This window comes from Xenopus laevis, chromosome 3L (genome assembly GCF_017654675.1).
Source record: "Xenopus laevis strain J_2021 chromosome 3L, Xenopus_laevis_v10.1, whole genome shotgun sequence".
Classification (NCBI taxonomy): domain Eukaryota; kingdom Metazoa; phylum Chordata; class Amphibia; order Anura; family Pipidae; genus Xenopus; species Xenopus laevis.
Window position 1 is genome coordinate 140,199,732 of NC_054375.1, and position 24,515 is coordinate 140,224,246.

At 37.8% G+C, this 24,515-nt stretch overlaps 3 pseudogenes; all 3 read right to left on the reverse strand.

Moving 5' to 3' along the window:
* Positions 1–2,630: 2,630 nt before the first annotated feature.
* On the reverse strand, positions 2,631–5,468 carry LOC108710335 (annotated as a pseudogene).
* A 4,566-nt stretch (positions 5,469–10,034) lies between these two features.
* Positions 10,035–12,871, reverse strand: LOC108710336 (annotated as a pseudogene).
* Positions 12,872–17,672: 4,801 nt separating this feature from the next.
* Positions 17,673–20,509, reverse strand: LOC108710337 (annotated as a pseudogene).
* Between the last annotated feature and the right edge of the window lie 4,006 nt (positions 20,510–24,515).

Genomic DNA, 24,515 nt, shown 5'->3' on the forward strand with positions numbered 1-24,515 from the left:
TTTATCAAACCTTTACCCAGGGAATAACTCGAATTCGACTATTGGCCACCTAAAACCTGCAGAGTTCATGTATAAGTCAATGGGAGAAGTCCACCGAAAGTCCGCTTGCGCTCCTCTTCAGAAAAGACTACACGGCGACGATCCATCATGCGGCGCTCGATTTCTCCTCCCTGGCTATCTCCTATAAGGAAAGCAGGGAGGAGAAATCGAGTGCCGCACGATGGATCGCCTTTTCTGAAGAGGAGCACAAGCGGAGTTTCAGTAAGTTATTTCTTAAGACTTAGCGATTTAAAAGTTTAATTTGTCTCCGGCGCACTCTGGACTCCACTCGAGTGCGCCCGAGACAAGGACACGCTGCAAAAAGAGTTTTCTGCCGGGTTGTAAACAAACTGAACTCCAAGCGCAGCGGATCGGATAGAAGCACTGCGGACCTGGGAAAGACTGCTATATGCCCGTTCCACTTGTTTTTATGTGAGTGTGATATTAATCTATGCATATTTATTAAAGAAACGTTTTTACACCATATGAAGCACTTTTCCTTTAGAAAATTCAGACAGCATTTGGAATAGGAGCGTTGTATATATCTAAAGAGAGGCCTATAATCACTTTAAACGTCTGTGAGTACCCGCCCTTCCCTGATGGTGATCCTTAAAGAATAAGGTTATTTTTGGTGGATGTTGGAGTGGGTTTCACAAGTAATATAGTGCTCTGCACAAAGAGGTGGTGATTACCAAAAAATATACTACACTATATTTCCACCATTTCTTTCTTGTTTTCCCCTGAGCTTCCTTGTGAAGCGCTTTTTCACAGATTGTGAGAGTTTTTACCGGTTAGAGAACGGGACAGAAACGGCTACAGGGACGAACGTCTGGAAACCTTAAAGAACCGTTTTTTTCCTTTTAACTGGTCCTTTATTAGCCTTCCTGACATTCAAGTTTTTTAAGAGAAAAAACTCAATTTGAGTTTATTCTAATCAAATTGAATTCGAGCTATTAGATATTCGATTTTATCCTTAAATAACTTCCCAATAGAATTTCATGTATAATCTGATTTATTAGAGTTTAAAAAAAACTCATATGAATTTGAAATTCGACTTTTGATAAATGCCTCCCCAACATGAACTACAACTCCCATATAATTTAGGAACAGCAGTTCAGTTAGGAAATACTAGTCCCAATCACAACTCTAAAACAACTCTCCAACGAAAATGACTTTCTCAAGAGTTGAAGAAAAGACACTTTCTTGACGAAACAGCTGTTGGGGAGGCGGATTAACTCTTATGATGGAATTCAGCTAAGAAACACTAAATTGTTATATTTTTGTGCCTTATAAGTTGGTTTGGGGCTTTTATACAGGAGACTTATGCTTAATCATATGCCAGTTTTGGTAGTACTCCTGGGAATTCTCCCTTAAAGGCATATACAGTAATGATTTTAAGCGATATGATACCCACCACCAACTAATAACTTCAGCTATTAAAACAATGATTTGGCAATTTTTCCAGGTTTTATGAACTGGCCATATATGGGCATATGATATATGTATTAACCTGAGGGGCCCCTCCAGATACTGTGCCTTGTTTTTATGAGATAGGGTATTTTAACACGAGCGGTGTATAAATGAAAACTGTATTACATCTTATGATTTTGGTGCATGTAGTCAATTACTATGCTAAGATTTCCAAGAGGGGAGTTGTAGTGTTGTTCAACGGTTCTCTAGAAATGACATCACTAAGCACCGTTTATAAGGATATAATTTACAGGATATTCATGGTTCTTGTGTATTATAAGGATATAAACGGTGCTTAGTGATGTCATTGGTTATAAACAGAACTTAGCAACAGGGGGTATTTATTTATTATAATACACAAGTTTCAGTGAGTCATGTGACAAAAATGACATTACTAAGCTCCGATTATAACTGATAACATCACTAAGCACCATTTATAATGAAATTTAAATTGCAATGTACATTCATTGTTTTGTTTTCATTCCAAGATATTAAAGGATACATGTACTGTTAATATGAATTCATTTTGCTACAACCTGCTGGTCATTTTCTGATCAATCTGACCACCAAGTAGTCAAGGAAGTTGTCAGGAGAAAGAAAGAGGCTGTTCTGATGTTCTGGTTAGGTAAGATTTGAGAAAGGTATATATTTCCTTTAAATAATCTTAATTTTTGAAAAAGGATTCCCCCTTTTCACTGTGATAATAAAATAGGACCTTGCACTTGATGGTAACTAAACTGCAACAATCCATATAGGGGACAAAAGAATCTTATTGAGTTCATTTAATGCTTAAATTATCTTTAGCAGACTTGAGGTATGGATATCCAAATTAAAGGAAGACCCCCTTATCCAGAACACCTTCGGGATAATAGATCCCATACCTGTATTCTGAGATTATTTGAACTGTGATTATTTGAGATGATGTAAAACGTGTTACAGTAGGTGAATTAGCAAAAAATAAATGAATCCATGAGTTTTAAAAGTAAAATGAGAACTTACAAACGAAGAATATGAAATTACCTTTTTATTAGCAGCACATTGCAGTATACAAATACATATATTTAACTTTTATCCCTTAGAATTTGCACCACAAAAAAAATACTTATTTCTTCATTTTAAGTTTCCACAATGAATATATATATATAAAATATTGTACAATGTAAAACAATTATTCTTTATGCTAAAGTAACACAGTCTTTATTTTCACAAAGTGCCTTGGTGTTTCCCTTAATCTTCAATACCAGCCATGAATGTTTTGCATTTCCTTTGGTTAGTCTTTATCAGATGTTTTTCAGCATCTCCTACAGTTTGAGGCTTTGTCTCTGTTGCTCTTATTGTAGAAGATTCTTCTCAGCTGTCTGTATCAGTGCTTAATTATAGGGCACCCAACTGTATGCTTGTCCTTAATAACATCCACATTCCTCTACAATCATGTCTTCATGGTGTTTCAGAACAATTCCATCCCCTTCGTACATGAGCATTGACAGAGGCCTCATCTTCACTGGTACACATGATGGACATTCTACTTTTTCAGGATCAAAGAGGTTAACCAAACTCTGTAAAAAAGAGAAAACAGTCAAAAAAATTAAAAAGTGTGACAAAATCCAAGTAATCTAAGGACAGTTGTAAATGTAAATGTAAGCATTTTTTAAAACATATATATTCATAATAAAAATAATAGAACAAAAAAATAGAAAAAGACTTTTGGCATGACTAACCTTAATGTAGGCGTGGTTTGTTGGCTTGAAGTTCTCATCCAGTGGAATCGGGCAGGATCCTTCACATCGATAAGCATTGAATCTCTTGGGGTAAATAATCAGGTCTCCCCAACCAACTTTCTCAAAGTCCACAATCATGTCTACTCTCTTACACAGGGTTTTATCATCTCCCACAGGCTGAGAATGAAAGCCGCTTCTTATAACGCTGTTCTGGTCATAATGATTCCTCCTGTGCCGCCTTTTGCCCGTTTCTCTGGTGTCTGCCTCTGTTATGACTTACTTTAAGGACTCAACTGTTTCAATAAGACTTGGGGAGCCAGTGAGTTTAGAAGAGGGCGTATCTGTAGAAAATACCACCAACATGATTCTTTCAGCTAGGAGACCATTGCAACTAACCTTCTGTTCCTCATGTGAAGTTGCCTTTGGCCCTGTGTATTCATCACGGGAGACTCTCCGTTTCTGATTAAGGTAGAGTTGTAGCATCTGTGTCAGGTTAAAGACTTTAAAGGAGGAACCTGTAGAAACACGGGAATCTATGGTCACTGACCCTAGAAAGATCCTCTTCAGATTGTCCTTGGTGTGGTAGATATCTAGTGCCACATTCTGGAACCTCTGAAAGGAAGGCAAGTGAATTCTCAGCTCAGCCAGCCTTAACTCACTGCTAAAGGAGACTGAAGACATGTCGAAAGATAATGTCCACCGGTTATCCACTTGGGTGCATCCTGAGAAAAAAATAAGACAATTTAGGTATTTTGGCAGAAATTTTGGCTTTGTGTTATATGTAATATATTTTCCTTTCACATGAAAGGTAGTTGGTAGATTACTCTTAAATAGGAAAACTATTGAATATAGTCTGTAATATCTGTATATTTATGAGCACACAGTCTCAACTGCCACTGAAGATACCACATTCATTAAATTATATAAAAATAATAAGACGAGAACTTACCTTTTGCAATGAGGCTCAAAACAATGTCAGATTCCTGAAGGACAGGCTCCATTAGAATGGATGGATCTCTATAGTTCCCGGACATGAGATTCTGGTACATATGCATCATGTAGACTGGATATTTCATATTGTTGGAACGTTTTTTTCCATGAAGTACAGGTGAAGCTTTTAGTCTCTGGGTAGATCCTTGTAAAGGAAATGTGGCCTCCTTTGAGTGAAGAAGAGTGGGCACCCCATGCCCTAGTGAAAGGATGGTGAGAGATAAGATAAAGCCTAATCCAGCTCATATATTATATACAGCAAATATCTGGAGAGGGAAGCTTCCAGTGAATCTTGATGTCTTCCAGCTCAGAAGAAGATCCTCCTTGCTCAGAAACTCCCTTAGGAATGAAGTGAGCTTCTGAGCATGACTTGACTTTATATAGAGGAGGTGACAGAACTGTAATGTCTCTTCACACTTATAGCTCTTTCAGATGGAAGATTTTAGCAACATCAAACAATACAACAATCTCAGGTGACAGGTTCCCTAATCCTATGCTAATAAAACAATGGCACCAAGGAGAAAATCCCCTCATTTTAGAAAATATGAAGTGTTAAGCAGGAGCTATCTTTATAGAACTTCAGAGAACAGTTTATTAGAGAAGTGGCAGCAGCTAACAGGTTCAGCCTCTCACCATTACAGTGAATGTACAAAACATTCCAAGGATATTGCTTACTTATAGACAGAGATTGTTGATATGTAAAAGAACTAAAATATCTTAACTTGATTATCTTTTATAATAATTATCATAGTTGATGGTTCATATCTAACATAATAAAAGTTTGCAATGTAATAATACAATGCAAATTGTCATATATAGCTATTAGGTTTTAAGCAATTCTAAGCAAGGATGCTTCTCCGTACATGTGCAGCTGTAAAAGGGGCAAAAGGGGACCCATTGCTTCGGTCCTGATGATGAAAATTTGTGCGAATAAAAGGGAGGGGATGTGGGTGACGTACGACAGCAGGCCTAGGGGCACCCGCTATGTAAATCTGGCCCTGATGTTTGCTGTGTTTGGGATTGGACACATAGGTTGTAGGTTAAGGTGTTAGATGTGTTATAAAAAGGGATACGTAGAGGAACAAATTGACCAATTTTAGAAAGGGACAGTATCAAGGAGGGAGTAGCTTTATAACTGAGTTAAATAGGAATAAATACATTAGAAGTATATATGTTTTATCTGAAATCCTCAGAATCAGTTGGAGCGGGGGTGTTACCTGGCAGAGTGGAGGCGTGGCCTGGGCAGAACATGGGGTTACCACTGGAAGAGTGGGCATGATTAATACATAGCTGATTGGGGTTGTTTTCTCTGGAAAAAAGACTCTTGCGAGGGGACATAATTACACTTTACAAGTACATTAGAGGACATTATAGACAAATAGCAGGGGACCTTTTTACCCATAAAGAGGATCACCGTACCAGAGGCCACCCCTTCAGACTAGAGGAAAAGAACTTTCATTTGAAGCAACGTAGGGGGTTCTTCACAGTCAGGACAGTGAGGTTGTGGAATGCACTGCCGGGTGATGTTGTGATGCTGATTCTGTTAATGACTATAAGAGTGGCTTGGATGATTCCAGACAGACATAATATCAAAGGCTATTGTGATACTAAAATCTACAATTAATATAGATACAGTAATAGTATATATAGTTTCAGTGGGTGTAGGTAGGTATGTGCACTGGGTTTCATTTGGATCAGTTGAACTTGGTGGATTTTGATCTTTTTTCAACCCAAATTAACTATGTAACTATGAAAGGGTCCTAGTGGATTTATGGAAGGATTCGCAGGAAGGGTCTATATCAGTGATCCCCAACCAGTAGCTCGTGAGCAACATGTTGCTCTCCAACCCCTTGGATGTTGCTCCCAGTGGCTTCAAAGCAGGTGCCTATTTTTGAATTCCAGGCTTGGAGGCAACTTTTTATTGCATAAAAACCAGATGTACTGCCAAACAGAGCCTCAAAATAGGTTGACAATCCACATAGGGGCTACTAAATGGCCAATCACAGCCCTTATTTGGGTCGCCAGGAACATTTTTCATGCTTGTGTTGCTCCCCACCTCCTTTTACTTCTGAATGTTGCTCACTGGCTCTAAAGGTTGGGGATCCCTGGTCTATATGCTAGAAAAAGAATATGCATTCTAGGAAGGGGTTATAAGGAAGGGGTTAATGAAGAAACAAAGAAAGGATTGTAGTAAGGGTTACTATATGGAATGTAACTAGGAGTTACTGGGGATGTGCCTAAATTTTTTTTCTTCATTTTCCATTTATGAAAATCTAGTCTAATCCAGAAACCCGTTATCCAGAAAGCATCAAACTACGGAAAAGCCATATCCCACAGACTCCATTTTATCAAAATAATCCAAATCTTTAAAAATTATTTCCTTTTTCTCTGTAATAATAAAACAGTAGCTTGTACTTGATCCAAACTAAGATATAATGAATCCTTATTGGAAACAAAACCAGCCTATTGGGTTTATTTAATGTTTACATCATTTTCTAGTAGACATGAGGTATGAAGATCCAAATTACGTAAAGATCCCTTATCCGGAAACCCCTAGGTCCCGAGCATTCTCGATTACAGGTCCCATACCTGTCGTGTAAATTTTTTTCTCTGTTTTTTTTTTTTTCAAAAAGCAGATGTTTTTTCTGATGTTTATGCATTTTTCCCCCTAAAAGTGTTCACCCACATAAGGGTTAATTCACCTTAAAATTGACTTTGATGAAGACAATACAATTTGTAATTGGTATTCATATTTCTATACCAACACTAAAGGTGGCCATAGACGTAACAATTATGATATTTCCTGGAAAAGATCATTCCAAGAAAGATCGTTTGTTTCAATACACACGTGTAGAGCTGAATCGTCACATATACAGGTAGAAACATTAGAATTCTACCTGTATCTGATGATTCAGCACTAACAATGGCCGACGTTTGGGTGACTTCAAAGGCACCCAATCAAAATTTTCCGTCTAGCCTGATTGACGAGCCGACCAATATCCAAGTCTTCTGCTGATATCGTTTGGCTTGTTTCCCACCATACATGCACTGAATATTGTACAAGAATTTGTTTTGTATGATATTATCTGTGCGTCTATAGCCACCTTAAGGGCAGATTTATTAAGGATCGCCTTTTTTGGTCAAAACTCAATTCTAATTGGGAAATAATCAAAACTCAATTAGAATTTCGAGATTTATCAGACCTTTACCCAGGGAATAACTCGAATTCGACTATTGGCCACCTAAAACCTGCAGAGTTCATGTATAAGTCAATGGGAGAAGTCCACCGAAAGTCCGCTTGCGCTCCTCTTCAGAAAAGACTACACGGCGACGATCCATCATGCGGCGCTCAATTTCTCCTCCCTGGCTATCTCCTATAAGGAAAGCAGGGAGGAGAAATCGAGTGCCGCACGATGGATCGCCTTTTCTGAAGAGGAGCACAAGCGGAGTTTCAGTAAGTTATTTCTTAAGACTTAGCGATTTAAAAGTTTAATTTGTCTCCGGCGCACTCTGGACTCCACTCGAGTGCGCCCGAGACAAGGACACGCTGCAAAAAGAGTTTTCTGCCGGGTTGTAAACAAACTGAACTCCAAGCGCAGCGGATCGGATAGAAGCACTGCGGACCTGGGAAAGACTGCTATATGCCCGTTCCACTTGTTTTTATGTGAGTGTGATATTAATCTATGCATATTTATTAAAGAAACGTTTTTACACCATATGAAGCACTTTTCCTTTAGAAAATTCAGACAGCATTTGGAATAGGAGCGTTGTATATATCTAAAGAGAGGCCTATAATCACTTTAAACGTCTGTGAGTACCCGCCCTTCCCTGATGGTGATCCTTAAAGAATAAGGTTATTTTTGGTGGATGTTGGAGTGGGTTTCACAAGTAATATAGTGCTCCGCACAAAGAGGTGGTGATTACCAAAAAATATACTACACTATATTTCCACCATTTCTTTCTTGTTTTCCCCTGAGCTTCCTTGTGAAGCGCTTTTTCACAGATTGTGAGAGTTTTTACCGGTTAGAGAACGGGACAGAAACGGCTACAGGGACGAACGTCTGGAAACCTTAAAGAACCGTTTTTTCCCTTTTAACTGGTCCTTTATTAGCCTTCCTGACATTCAAGTTTTTTTAAGAGAAAAAACTCAATTTGAGTTTATTCTAATCAAATTGAATTCGAGCTATTAGATATTCGATTTTATCCTTAAATAACTTCCCAATAGAATTTCATGTATAATCTGATTTATTAGAGTTTAAAAAAACTCATATGAATTTGAAATTCGACTTTTGATAAATGCCTCCCCAACATGAACTACAACTCCCATATAATTTAGGAACAGCAGTTCAGTTAGGAAATACTAGTCCCAATCACAACTCTAAAACAACTCTCCAACGAAAATGACTTTCTCAAGAGTTGAAGAAAAGACACTTTCTTGACGAAACAGCTGTTGGGGAGGCGGATTAACTCTTATGATGGAATTCAGCTAAGAAACACTAAATTGTTATATTTTTGTGCCTTATAAGTTGGTTTGGGGCTTTTATACAGGAGACTTATGCTTAATCATATGCCAGTTTTGGTAGTACTCCTGGGAATTCTCCCTTAAAGGCATATACAGTAATGATTTTAAGCGATATGATACCCACCACCAACTAATAACTTCAGCTATTAAAACAATGATTTGGCAATTTTTCCAGGTTTTATGAACTGGCCATATATGGGCATATGATATATGTATTAACCTGAGGGGCCCCTCCAGATACTGTGCCTTGTTTTTATGAGATAGGGTATTTTAACACGAGCGGTGTATAAATGAAAACTGTATTACATCTTATGATTTTGGTGCATGTAGTCAATTACTATGCTAAGATTTCCAAGAGGGGAGTTGTAGTGTTGTTCAACGGTTCTCTAGAAATGACATCACTAAGCACCGTTTATAAGGATATAATTTACAGGATATTCATGGTTCTTGTGTATTATAAGGATATAAACGGTGCTTAGTGATGTCATTGGTTATAAACAGAACTTAGCAACAGGGGGTATTTATTTATTATAATACACAAGTTTCAGTGAGTCATGTGACAAAAATGACATTACTAAGCTCCGATTATAACTGATAACATCACTAAGCACCATTTATAATGAAATTTAAATTGCAATGTACATTCATTGTTTTGTTTTCATTCCAAGATATTAAAGGATACATGTACTGTTAATATGAATTCATTTTGCTACAACCTGCTGGTCATTTTCTGATCATTCTGACCACCAAGTAGTCAAGGAAGTTGTCAGGAGAAAGAAAGAGGCTGTTCTGATGTTCTGGTTAGGTAAGATTTGAGAAAGGTATATATTTCCTTTAAATAATCTTAATTTTTGAAAAAGGATTCCCCCTTTTCACTGTGATAATAAAATAGGACCTTGCACTTGATGGTAACTAAACTGCAACAATCCATATAGGGGACAAAAGAATCTTATTGAGTTCATTTAATGCTTAAATTATCTTTAGCAGACTTGAGGTATGGATATCCAAATTAAAGGAAGACCCCCTTATCCAGAACACCTTCGGGATAATAGATCCCATACCTGTATTCTGAGATTATTTGAACTATTTGAGATGATGTAAAACGTGTTACAGTAGGTGAATTAGCAAAAAATAAATGAATCCATGAGTTTTAAAAGTAAAATGAGAACTTACAAACGAAGAATATGAAATTACCTTTTTATTAGCAGCACATTGCAGTATACAAATACATATATTTAACTTTTATCCCTTAGAATTTGCACCACAAAAAAAATACTTATTTCTTCATTTTAAGTTTCCACAATGAATATATATATATAAAATATTGTACAATGTAAAACAATTATTCTTTATGCTAAAGTAACACAGTCTTTATTTTCACAAAGTGCCTTGGTGTTTCCCTTAATCTTCAATACCAGCCATGAATGTTTTGCATTTCCTTTGGTTAGTCTTTATCAGATGTTTTTCAGCATCTCCTACAGTCTGAGGCTTTGTCTCTGTTGCTCTTATTGTAGAAGACTCTTCTCAGCTGTCTGTATCAGTGCTTAATTATAGGGCACCCAACTGTATGCTTGTCCTTAATAACATCCACATTCCTCTACAATCATGTCTTCATGGTGTTTCAGAACAATTCCATCCCCTTCGTACATGAGCATTGACAGAGGCCTCATCTTCACTGGTACACATGATGGACATTCTACTTTTTCAGGATCAAAGAGGTTAACCAAACTCTGTAAAAAAGAGAAAACAGTCAAAAAAATTAAAAAGTGTGACAAAATCCAAGTAATCTAAGGACAGTTTTTTTTAAAGTGTAAGCATTTTTTAAAACATATATATTCATAATAAAAATAATAGAACAAAAAAATAGAAAAAGACTTTTGGCATGACTAACCTTAATGTAGGCGTGGTTTGTTGGCTTGAATTTCTCATCCAGTGGAATCGGGCAGGATCCTTCACATCGATAAGCATTGAATCTCTTGGGGTAAATAATCAGGTCTCCCCAACCAACTTTCTCAAAGTCCACAATCATGTCTACTCTCTTACACAGGGTTTTATCATCTCCCACAGGCTGAGAATGAAAGCCGCTTCTTATAACGCTGTTCTGGTCATAATGATTCCTCCTGTGCCGCCTTTTGCCCGTTTCTCTGGTGTCTGCCTCTGTTATGACTTACTTTAAGGACTCAACTGTTTCAATAAGACTTGGGGAGCCAGTGAGTTTAGAAGAGGGCGTATCTGTAGAAAATACCACCAACATGATTCTTTCAGCTAGGAGACCATTGCAACTAACCTTCTGTTCCTCATGTGAAGTTGCCTTTGGCCCTGTGTATTCATCACGGGAGACTCTCCGTTTCTGATTAAGGTAGAGTTGTAGCATCTGTGTCAGGTTAAAGACTTTAAAGGAGGAACCTGTAGAAACACGGGAATCTATGGTCACTGACCCTAGAAAGATCCTCTTCAGATTGTCCTTGGTGTGGTAGATATCTAGTGCCACATTCTGGAACCTCTGAAAGGAAGGCAAGCGAATTCTCAGCTCAGCCAGCCTTAACTCACTGCTAATGGAGACTGAAGACATGTCGAAAGATAATGTCCACCGGTTATCCACTTGGGTGCATCCTGAGAAAAAAATAAGACAATTTTAGGTATTTTGGCAGAAATTTTGGCTTTGTGTTATATGTAATATATTTTCCTTTCACATGAAAGGTAGTTGGTAGATTACTCTTAAATAGGAAAACTATTGAATATAGTCTGTAATATCTGTATATTTATGAGCACACAGTCTCAACTGCCACTGAAGATACCACATTCATTAAATTATATAAAAATAATAAGACAAGAACTTACCTTTTGCAATGAGGCTCAAAACAATGTCAGATTCCTGAAGGACAGGCTCCATTAGAATGGATGGATCTCTATAGTTCCCGGACATGAGATTCTGGTACATATGCATCATGTAGACTGGATATTTCATATTGTTGGAACGTTTTTTTCCATGAAGTACAGGTGAAGCTTTTAGTCTCTGGGTAGATCCTTGTAAAGGAAATGTGGCCTCCTTTGAGTGAAGAAGAGTGGGCACCCCATGCCCTAGTGAAAGGATGGTGAGAGATAAGATAAAGCCTAATCCAGCTCATATATTATATACAGCAAATATCTGGAGAGGGAAGCTTCCAGTGAATCTTGATGTCTTCCAGCTCAGAAGAAGATCCTCCTTGCTCAGAAACTCCCTTAGGAATGAAGTGAGCTTCTGAGCATGACTTGACTTTATATAGAGGAGGTGACAGAACTGTAAGGTCTCTTCACACTTATACCTCTTTCAGATGGAAGATTTTAGCAACATCAAACAATACAACAATTCAGGTGACAGGTTCCCTAATCCTATGCTAATAAAACAATGGCACCAAGGAGAAAATCCCCTCATTTTAGAAAATATGAAGTGTTAAGCAGGAGCTATCTTTATAGAACTTCAGAGAACAGTTTATTAGAGAAGTGGCAGCAGCTAACAGGTTCAGCCTCTCACCATTACAGTGAATGTACAAAACATTCCAAGGATATTGCTTACTTATAGACAGAGATTGTTGATATGTAAAAGAACTAAAATATCTTAACTTGATTATCTTTTATAATAATTATCATAGTTGATGGTTCATATCTAACATAATAAAAGTTTGCAATGTAATAATACAATGCAAATTGTCATATATAGCTATTAGGTTTTAAGCAATTCTAAGCAAGGATGCTTCTCCGTACATGTGCAGCTGTAAAAGGGGCAAAAGGGGACCCATTGCTTCGGTCCTGATGATGAAAATTTGTGCGAATAAAAGGGAGGGGATGTGGGTGACGTACGACAGCAGGCCTAGGGGCACCCGCTATGTAAATCTGGCCCTGATGTTTGCTGTGTTTGGGATTGGACACATAGGTTGTAGGTTAAGGTGTTAGATGTGTTATAAAAAGGGATACGTAGAGGAACAAATTGACCAATTTTAGAAAGGGACAGTATCAAGGAGGGAGTAGCTTTATAACTGAGTTAAATAGGAATAAATACATTAGAAGTATATATGTTTTATCTGAAATCCCCAGAATCAGTTGGAGCGGGGGTGTTACCTGGCAGAGTGGAGGCGTGGCCTGGGCAGAACATGGGGTCACCACTGGAAGAGTGGGCATGATTAATACATAGCTGATTGGGGTTGTTTTCTCTGGAAAAAAGACTCTTGCGAGGGGACATAATTACACTTTACAAGTACATTAGAGGACATTATAGACAAATAGCAGGGGACCTTTTTACCCATAAAGAGGATCACCGTACCAGAGGCCACCCCTTTAGACTAGAAGAAAAGAACTTTCATTTGAAGCAACGTAGGGGGTTCTTCACAGTCAGGACAGTGAGGTTGTGGAATGCACTGCCGGGTGATGTTGTGATGCTGATTCTGTTAATGACTATAAGAGTGGCTTGGATGATTCCAGACAGACATAATATCAAAGGCTATTGTGATACTAAAATCTACAATTAATATAGATACAGTAATAGTATATATAGTTTCAGTGGGTGTAGGTAGGTATGTGCACTGGGTTTCATTTGGATCAGTTGAACTTGGTGGATTTTGATCTTTTTTCAACCCAAATTAACTATGTAACTATGAAAGGGTCCTAGTGGATTTATGGAAGGATTCGCAGGAAGGGTCTATATCAGTGATCCCCAACCAGTAGCTCGTGAGTAACATGTTGCTCTCCAACCCCTTGGATGTTGCTCCCAATGGCTTCAAAGCAGGTGCCTATTTTTGAATTCCAGGCTTGGAGGCAACTTTTTATTGCATAAAAACCAGATGTACTGCCAAACAGAGCCTCAAAATAGGTTGACAATCCACATAGGGGCTACTAAATGGCCAATCACAGCCCTTATTTGGGTCGCCAGGAACATTTTTCATGCTTGTGTTGCTCCCCACCTCCTTTTACTTCTGAATGTTGCTCACTGGCTCTAAAGGTTGGGGATCCCTGGTCTATATGCTAGAAAAAGAATATGCATTCTAGGAAGGGGTTATAAGGAAGGGGTTAATGAAGAAACAAAGAAAGGATTGTAGTAAGGGTTACTATATGGAATGTAACTAGGAGTTACTGGAAGGCTTATAAGCTTTTATTAGGGCTGATGAATGCAAAACACATAGGTAGGAATTAAGGGAGGGTTTCAACTAGGAAGCCTTAGTACAGGAAAATAGTTTTGTGAAATGGACTGCAATACTACACTGAACAATTTACACTGTAGATGTTAGTTGGGTGACTATAGTTTGTGCGAACTTGATTAAGACATGCGTGTTTAAGTCCAGTCTGCTGTGTCTGATAACGGGAAAAGTATGGGGATGTGCCTACATTTTTTTCTTCATTTTCCATTTATGAAAATCTAGTCTAATCCAGAAACCCGTTATCCAGAAAGCATCAAACTACGGAAAAGCCATATCCCACAGACTCCATTTTATCAAAATAATCCAAATCTTTAAAAATTATTTCCTTTTTCTCTGTAATAATAAAACAGTAGCTTGTACTTGATCCAAACTAAGATATAATGAATCCTTATTGGAAGCAAAACCAGCCTATTGGGTTTATTTAATGTTTACATCATTTTCTAGTAGACTTGAGGTATGAAGATCCAAATTACGTAAAGATCCCTTATCCGGAAACCCCTAGGTCCCGAGCATTCTCGATTACAGGTCCCATACCTGTCGTGTAAATTTTTTCTCTGTTTTTTTTTTTTTTCAAAAAGCAGATGTTTTTTCTGATGTTTATGCATTTTTCCCCCTAAAAGTGTTCACCCACATAAGGGTTAATTCACCTTAAAATTGACTTTGATGAAGACAATACAATTTGTAATTGGTATTCATATTTCTATACCAACACTAAAGGTGGCCATAGACGTAACAATTATGATATTTCCTGGAAAAGATCATTCCAAGAAAGATCGTTTGTTTCAATACACACGTGTAGAGCTGAATCGTCACATATACAGGTAGAAACATTAGAATTCTACCTGTATCTGATGATTCAGCACTAACAATGGCCGACGTTTGGGTGACTTCAAAGGCACCCAATCAAAATTTTCCGTCTAGCCTGATTGACGAGCCGACCAATATCCAAGTCTTCTGCTGATATCGTTTGGCTTGTTTCCCACCATACATGCACTGAATATTGTACAAGAATTTGTTTTGTATGATATTATCTGTGCGTCTATAGCCACCTTAAGGGCAGATTTATTAAGGATCGCCTTTTTTGGTCAAACTCAATTCTAATTGGGAAATAATCAAAACTCAATTAGAATTTCGAGATTTATCAGACCTTTACCCAGGGAATAACTCGAATTCGACTATTGGCCACCTAAAACCTGCAGAGTTCATGTATAAGTCAATGGGAGAAGTCCACCGAAAGTCCGCTTGCGCTCCTCTTCAGAAAAGACTACACGGCGACGATCCATCATGCGGCGCTCAATTTCTCCTCCCTGGCTATCTCCTATAAGGAAAGCAGGGAGGAGAAATCGAGTGCCGCACGATGGATCGCCTTTTCTGAAGAGGAGCACAAGCGGAGTTTCAGTAAGTTATTTCTTAAGACTTAGCGATTTAAAAGTTTAATTTGTCTCCGGCGCACTCTGGACTCCACTCGAGTGCGCCCGAGACAAGGACACGCTGCAAAAAGAGTTTTCTGCCGGGTTGTAAACAAACTGAACTCCAAGCGCAGCGGATCGGATAGAAGCACTGCGGACCTGGGAAAGACTGCTATATGCCCGTTCCACTTGTTTTTATGTGAGTGTGATATTAATCTATGCATATTTATTAAAGAAACGTTTTTACACCATATGAAGCACTTTTCCTTTAGAAAATTCAGACAGCATTTGGAATAGGAGCGTTGTATATATCTAAAGAGAGGCCTATAATCACTTTAAACGTCTGTGAGTACCCGCCCTTCCCTGATGGTGATCCTTAAAGAATAAGGTTATTTTTGGTGGATGTTGGAGTGGGTTTCACAAGTAATATAGTGCTCCGCACAAAGAGGTGGTGATTACCAAAAAATATACTACACTATATTTCCACCATTTCTTTCTTGTTTTCCCCTGAGCTTCCTTGTGAAGCGCTTTTTCACAGATTGTGAGAGTTTTTACCGGTTAGAGAACGGGACAGAAACGGCTACAGGGACGAACGTCTGGAAACCTTAAAGAACCGTTTTTTTCCTTTTAACTGGTCCTTTATTAGCCTTCCTGACATTCAAGTTTTTTTAAGAGAAAAAACTCAATTTGAGTTTATTCTAATCAAATTGAATTCGAGCTATTAGATATTCGATTTTATCCTTAAATAACTTCCCAATAGAATTTCATGTATAATCTGATTTATTAGAGTTTAAAAAAAACTCATATGAATTTGAAATTCGACTTTTGATAAATGCCTCCCCAACATGAACTACAACTCCCATATAATTTAGGAACAGCAGTTCAGTTAGGAAATACTAGTCCCAATCACAACTCTAAAACAACTCTCCAACGAAAATGACTTTCTCAAGAGTTGAAGAAAAGACACTTTCTTGACGAAACAGCTGTTGGGGAGGCGGATTAACTCTTATGATGGAATTCAGCTAAGAAACACTAAATTGTTATATTTTTGTGCCTTATAAGTTGGTTTGGGGCTTTTATACAGGAGACTTATGCTTAATCATATGCCAGTTTTGGTAGTACTCCTGGGAATTCTCCCTTAAAGGCATATACAGTAATGATTTTAAGCGATATGATACCCACCACCAACTAATAACTTCAGCTATTAAAACAATGATTTGGCAATTTTTCCAGGTTTTATGAACTGGCCATATATGGGCATATGATATATGTATTAACCTGAGGGGCCCCTCCAGATACTGTGCCTTGTTTTTATGAGATAGGGTATTTTAACACGAGCGGTGTATAAATGAAAACTGTATTACATCTTATGATTTTGGTGCATGTAGTCAATTACTATGCTAAGATTTCCAAGAGGGGAGTTGTAGTGTTGTTCAACGGTTCTCTAGAAATGACATCACTAAGCACCGTTTATAAGGATATAATTTACAGGATATTCATGGTTCTTGTGTATTATAAGGATATAAACGGTGCTTAGTGATGTCATTGGTTATAAACAGAACTTAGCAACAGGGGGTATTTATTTATTATAATACACAAGTTTCAGTGAGTCATGTGACAAAAATGACATTACTAAGCTCCGATTATAACTGATAACATCACTAAGCACCATTTATAATGAAATTTAAATTGCAATGTACATTCATTGTTTTGTTTTCATTCCAAGATATTAAAGGATACATGTACTGTTAATATGAATTCATTTTGCTACAACCTGCTGGTCATTTTCTGATCATTCTGACCACCAAGTAGTCAAGGAAGTTGTCAGGAGAAAGAAAGAGGCTGTTCTGATGTTCTGGTTAGGTAAGATTTGAGAAAGGTATATATTTCCTTTAAATAATCTTAATTTTTGAAAAAGGATTCCCCCTTTTCACTGTGATAATAAAATAGGACCTTGCACTTGATGGTAACTAAACTGCAACAATCCATATAGGGGACAAAAGAATCTTATTGAGTTCATTTAATGCTTAAATTATCTTTAGCAGACTTGAGGTATGGATATCCAAATTAAAGGAAGACCCCCTTATCCAGAACACCTTCGGGATAATAGATCCCATACCTGTATTCTGAGATTATTTGAACTATTTGAGATGATGTAAAACGTGTTACAGTAGGTGAATTAGCAAAAAATAAATGAATCCATGAGTTTTAAAAGTAAAATGAGAACTTACAAACGAAGAATATGAAATTACCTTTTTATTAGCAGCACATTGCAGTATACAAATACATATATTTAACTTTTATCCCTTAGAATTTGCACCACAAAAAAAATACTTATTTCTTCATTTTAAGTTTCCACAATGAATATATATATATAAAATATTGTACAATGTAAAACAATTATTCTTTATGCTAAAGTAACACAGTCTTTATTTTCACAAAGTGCCTTGGTGTTTCCCTTAATCTTCAATACCAGCCATGAATGTTTTGCATTTCCTTTGGTTAGTCTTTATCAGATGTTTTTCAGCATCTCCTACAGTCTGAGGCTTTGTCTCTGTTGCTCTTATTGTAGAAGACTCTTCTCAGCTGTCTGTATCAGTGCTTAATTATAGGGCACCCAACTGTATGCTTGTCCTTAATAACATCCACATTCCTCTACAATCATGTCTTCATGGTGTTTCAGAACAATTCCATCCCCTTCGTACATGAGCATTGACAGAGGCCTCATCTTCACTGGTACACATGATGGACATTCTACTTTTTCAGGATCAAAGAGGTTAACCAAACTCTGTAAAAAAGAGAAAACAGTCAAAAAAATTAAAAAGTGTGACAAAATCCAAGTAATCTAAGGACAGTTTTTTTTAAAGTGTAAGCATTTTTTAAAACATATATATTCATAATAAAAATAATAGAACAAAAAAATAGAAAAAGACTTTTGGCATGACTAACCTTAATGTAGGCGTGGTTTGTTGGCTTGAATTTCTCATCCAGTGGAATCGGGCAGGATCCTTCACATCGATAAGCATTGAATCTCTTGGGGTAAATAATCAGGTCTCCCCAACCAACTTTCTCAAAGTCCACAATCATGTCTACTCTCTTACACAGGGTTTTATCATCTCCCACAGGCTGAGAATGAAAGCCGCTTCTTATAACGCTGTTCTGGTCATAATGATTCCTCCTGTGCCGCCTTTTGCCCGTTTCTCTGGTGTCTGCCTCTGTTATGACTTACTTTAAGGACTCAACTGTTTCAATAAGACTTGGGGAGCCAGTGAGTTTAGAAGAGGGCGTATCTGTAGAAAATACCACCAACATGATTCTTTCAGCTAGGAGACCATTGCAACTAACCTTCTGTTCCTCATGTGAAGTTGCCTTTGGCCCTGTGTATTCATCACGGGAGACTCTCCGTTTCTGATTAAGGTAGAGTTGTAGCATCTGTGTCAGGTTAAAGACTTTAAAGGAGGAACCTGTAGAAACACGGGAATCTATGGTCACTGACCCTAGAAAGATCCTCTTCAGATTGTCCTTGGTGTGGTAGATATCTAGTGCCACATTCTGGAACCTCTGAAAGGAAGGCAAGCGAATTCTCAGCTCAGCCAGCCTTAACTCACTGCTAATGGAGACTGAAGACATGTCGAAAGATAATGTCCACCGGTTATCCACTTGGGTGCATCCTGAGAAAAAAATAAGACAATTTTAGGTATTTTGGCAGAAATTTTGGCTTTGTGTTATATGTAATATATTTTCCTTTCACATGAAAGGTAGTTGGTAGATTACTCTTAAATAGGAAAACTATTGAATATAGTCTGTAATATCTGTATATTTATGAGCACACAGTCTCAACTGCCACTGAAGATACCACATTCATTAAATTATATAAAAATAATAAGACAAGAACTTACCTTTTGCAATGAGGCTCAAAACAATGTCAGATTCCTGAAGGACAGGCTCCATTAGAATGGATGGATCTCTATAGTTCCCGGACATGAGATTCTGGTACATATGCATCATGTAGACTGGATATTTCATATTGTTGGAACGTTTTTTTCCATGAAGTACAGGTGAAGCTTTTAGTCTCTGGGTAGATCCTTGTAAAGGAAATGTGGCCTCCTTTGAGTGAAGAAGAGTGGGCACCCCATGCCCTAGTGAAAGGATGGTGAGAGATAAGATAAAGCCTAATCCAGCTCATATATTATATACAGCAAATATCTGGAGAGGGAAGCTTCCAGTGAATCTTGATGTCTTCCAGCTCAGAAGAAGATCCTCCTTGCTCAGAAACTCCCTTAGGAATGAAGTGAGCTTCTGAGCATGACTTGACTTTATATAGAGGAGGTGACAGAACTGTAAGGTCTCTTCACACTTATACCTCTTTCAGATGGAAGATTTTAGCAACATCAAACAATACAACAATTCAGGTGACAGGTTCCCTAATCCTATGCTAATAAAACAATGGCACCAAGGAGAAAATCCCCTCATTTTAGAAAATATGAAGTGTTAAGCAGGAGCTATCTTTATAGAACTTCAGAGAACAGTTTATTAGAGAAGTGGCAGCAGCTAACAGGTTCAGCCTCTCACCATTACAGTGAATGTACAAAACATTCCAAGGATATTGCTTACTTATAGACAGAGATTGTTGATATGTAAAAGAACTAAAATATCTTAACTTGATTATCTTTTATAATAATTATCATAGTTGATGGTTCATATCTAACATAATAAAAGTTTGCAATGTAATAATACAATGCAAATTGTCATATATAGCTATTAGGTTTTAAGCAATTCTAAGCAAGGATGCTTCTCCGTACATGTGCAGCTGTAAAAGGGGCAAAAGGGGACCCATTGCTTCGGTCCTGATGATGAAAATTTGTGCGAATAAAAGGGAGGGGATGTGGGTGACGTACGACAGCAGGCCTAGGGGCACCCGCTATGTAAATCTGGCCCTGATGTTTGCTGTGTTTGGGATTGGACACATAGGTTGTAGGTTAAGGTGTTAGATGTGTTATAAAAAGGGATACGTAGAGGAACAAATTGACCAATTTTAGAAAGGGACAGTATCAAGGAGGGAGTAGCTTTATAACTGAGTTAAATAGGAATAAATACATTAGAAGTATATATGTTTTATCTGAAATCCCCAGAATCAGTTGGAGCGGGGGTGTTACCTGGCAGAGTGGAGGCGTGGCCTGGGCAGAACATGGGGTCACCACTGGAAGAGTGGGCATGATTAATACATAGCTGATTGGGGTTGTTTTCTCTGGAAAAAAGACTCTTGCGAGGGGACATAATTACACTTTACAAGTACATTAGAGGACATTATAGACAAATAGCAGGGGACCTTTTTACCCATAAAGAGGATCACCGTACCAGAGGCCTCCCCTTCAGACTAGAGGAAAAGAACTTTCATTTGAAGCAACGTAGGGGGTTCTTCACAGTCAGGACAGTGAGGTTGTGGAATGCACTGCCGGGTGATGTTGTGATGCTGATTCTGTTAATGACTATAAGAGTGGCTTGGATGATTCCAGACAGACATAATATCAAAGGCTATTGTGATACTAAAATCTACAATTAATATAGATACAGTAATAGTATATATAGTTTCAGTGGGTGTAGGTAGGTATGTGCACTGGGTTTCATTTGGATCAGTTGAACTTGGTGGATTTTGATCTTTTTTCAACCCAAATTAACTATGTAACTATGAAAGGGTCCTAGTGGATTTATGGAAGGATTCGCAGGAAGGGTCTATATCAGTGATCCCCAACCAGTAGCTCGTGAGTAACATGTTGCTCTCCAACCCCTTGGATGTTGCTCCCAATGGCTTCAAAGCAGGTGCCTATTTTTGAATTCCAGGCTTGGAGGCAACTTTTTATTGCATAAAAACCAGATGTACTGCCAAACAGAGCCTCAAAATAGGTTGACAATCCACATAGGGGCTACTAAATGGCCAATCACAGCCCTTATTTGGGTCGCCAGGAACATTTTTCATGCTTGTGTTGCTCCCCACCTCCTTTTACTTCTGAATGTTGCTCACTGGCTCTAAAGGTTGGGGATCCCTGGTCTATATGCTAGAAAAAGAATATGCATTCTAGGAAGGGGTTATAAGGAAGGGGTTAATGAAGAAACAAAGAAAGGATTGTAGTAAGGGTTACTATATGGAATGTAACTAGGAGTTACTGGAAGGCTTATAAGCTTTTATTAGGGCTGATGAATGCAAAACACATAGGTAGGAATTAAGGGAGGGTTTCAACTAGGAAGCCTTAGTACAGGAAAATAGTTTTGTGAAATGGACTGCAATACTACACTGAACAATTTACACTGTAGATGTTAGTTGGGTGACTATAGTTTGTGCGAACTTGATTAAGACATGCGTGTTTAAGTCCAGTCTGCTGTGTCTGATAACGGGAAAAGTATGGGGATGTGCCTACATTTTTTTCTTCATTTTCCATTTATGAAAATCTAGTCTAATCCAGAAACCCGTTATCCAGAAAGCATCAAACTACGGAAAAGCCATATCCCACAGACTCCATTTTATCAAAATAATCCAAATCTTTAAAAATTATTTCCTTTTTCTCTGTAATAATAAAACAGTAGCTTGTACTTGATCCAAACTAAGATATAATGAATCCTTATTGGAAGCAAAACCAGCCTATTGGGTTTATTTAATGTTTACATCATTTTCTAGTAGACTTGAGGTATGAAGATCCAAATTACGTAAAGATCCCTTATCCGGAAACCCCTAGGTCCCGAGCATTCTCGATTACAGGTCCCATACCTGTCGTGTAAATTTTTTCTCTGTTTTTTTTTTTTTCAAAAAGCAGATGTTTTTTCTGATGTTTATGCATTTTTCCCCCTAAAAGTGTTCACCCACATAAGGGTTAATTCACCTTAAAATTGACTTTGATGAAGACAATACAATTTGTAATTGGTATTCATATTTCTATACCAACACTAAAGGTGGCCATAGACGTAACAATTATGATATTTCCTGGAAAAGATCATTCCAAGAAAGATCGTTTGTTTCAATACACACGTGTAGAGCTGAATCGTCACATATACAGGTAGAAACATTAGAATTCTACCTGTATCTGATGATTCAGCACTAACAATGGCCGACGTTTGGGTGACTTCAAAGGCACCCAATCAAAATTTTCCGTCTAGCCTGATTGACGAGCCGACCAATATCCAAGTCTTCTGCTGATATCGTTTGGCTTGTTTCCCACCATACATGCACTGAATATTGTACAAGAATTTGTTTTGTATGATATTATCTGTGCGTCTATAGCCACCTTAAGGGCAGATTTATTAAGGATCGCCTTTTTTGGTCAAAACTCAATTCTAATTGGGAAATAATCAAAACTCAATTAGAATTTCGAGATTTATCAGACCTTTACCCAGGGAATAACTCGAATTCGACTATTGGCCACCTAAAACCTGCAGAGTTCATGTATAAGTCAATGGGAGAAGTCCACCGAAAGTCCGCTTGCGCTCCTCTTCAGAAAAGACTACACGGCGACGATCCATCATGCGGCGCTCAATTTCTCCTCCCTGGCTATCTCCTATAAGGAAAGCAGGGAGGAGAAATCGAGTGCCGCACGATGGATCGCCTTTTCTGAAGAGGAGCACAAGCGGAGTTTCAGTAAGTTATTTCTTAAGACTTAGCGATTTAAAAGTTTAATTTGTCTCCGGCGCACTCTGGACTCCACTCGAGTGCGCCCGAGACAAGGACACGCTGCAAAAAGAGTTTTCTGCCGGGTTGTAAACAAACTGAACTCCAAGCGCAGCGGATCGGATAGAAGCACTGCGGACCTGGGAAAGACTGCTATATGCCCGTTCCACTTGTTTTTATGTGAGTGTGATATTAATCTATGCATATTTATTAAAGAAACGTTTTTACACCATATGAAGCACTTTTCCTTTAGAAAATTCAGACAGCATTTGGAATAGGAGCGTTGTATATATCTAAAGAGAGGCCTATAATCACTTTAAACGTCTGTGAGTACCCGCCCTTCCCTGATGGTGATCCTTAAAGAATAAGGTTATTTTTGGTGGATGTTGGAGTGGGTTTCACAAGTAATATAGTGCTCCGCACAAAGAGGTGGTGATTACCAAAAAATATACTACACTATATTTCCACCATTTCTTTCTTGTTTTCCCCTGAGCTTCCTTGTGAAGCGCTTTTTCACAGATTGTGAGAGTTTTTACCGGTTAGAGAACGGGACAGAAACGGCTACAGGGACGAACGTCTGGAAACCTTAAAGAACCGTTTTTTTCCTTTTAACTGGTCCTTTATTAGCCTTCCTGACATTCAAGTTTTTTTAAGAGAAAAAACTCAATTTGAGTTTATTCTAATCAAATTGAATTCGAGCTATTAGATATTCGATTTTATCCTTAAATAACTTCCCAATAGAATTTCATGTATAATCTGATTTATTAGAGTTTAAAAAAAACTCATATGAATTTGAAATTCGACTTTTGATAAATGCCTCCCCAACATGAACTACAACTCCCATATAATTTAGGAACAGCAGTTCAGTTAGGAAATACTAGTCCCAATCACAACTCTAAAACAACTCTCCAACGAAAATGACTTTCTCAAGAGTTGAAGAAAAGACACTTTCTTGACGAAACAGCTGTTGGGGAGGCGGATTAACTCTTATGATGGAATTCAGCTAAGAAACACTAAATTGTTATATTTTTGTGCCTTATAAGTTGGTTTGGGGCTTTTATACAGGAGACTTATGCTTAATCATATGCCAGTTTTGGTAGTACTCCTGGGAATTCTCCCTTAAAGGCATATACAGTAATGATTTTAAGCGATATGATACCCACCACCAACTAATAACTTCAGCTATTAAAACAATGATTTGGCAATTTTTCCAGGTTTTATGAACTGGCCATATATGGGCATATGATATATGTATTAACCTGAGGGGCCCCTCCAGATACTGTGCCTTGTTTTTATGAGATAGGGTATTTTAACACGAGCGGTGTATAAATGAAAACTGTATTACATCTTATGATTTTGGTGCATGTAGTCAATTACTATGCTAAGATTTCCAAGAGGGGAGTTGTAGTGTTGTTCAACGGTTCTCTAGAAATGACATCACTAAGCACCGTTTATAAGGATATAATTTACAGGATATTCATGGTTCTTGTGTATTATAAGGATATAAACGGTGCTTAGTGATGTCATTGGTTATAAACA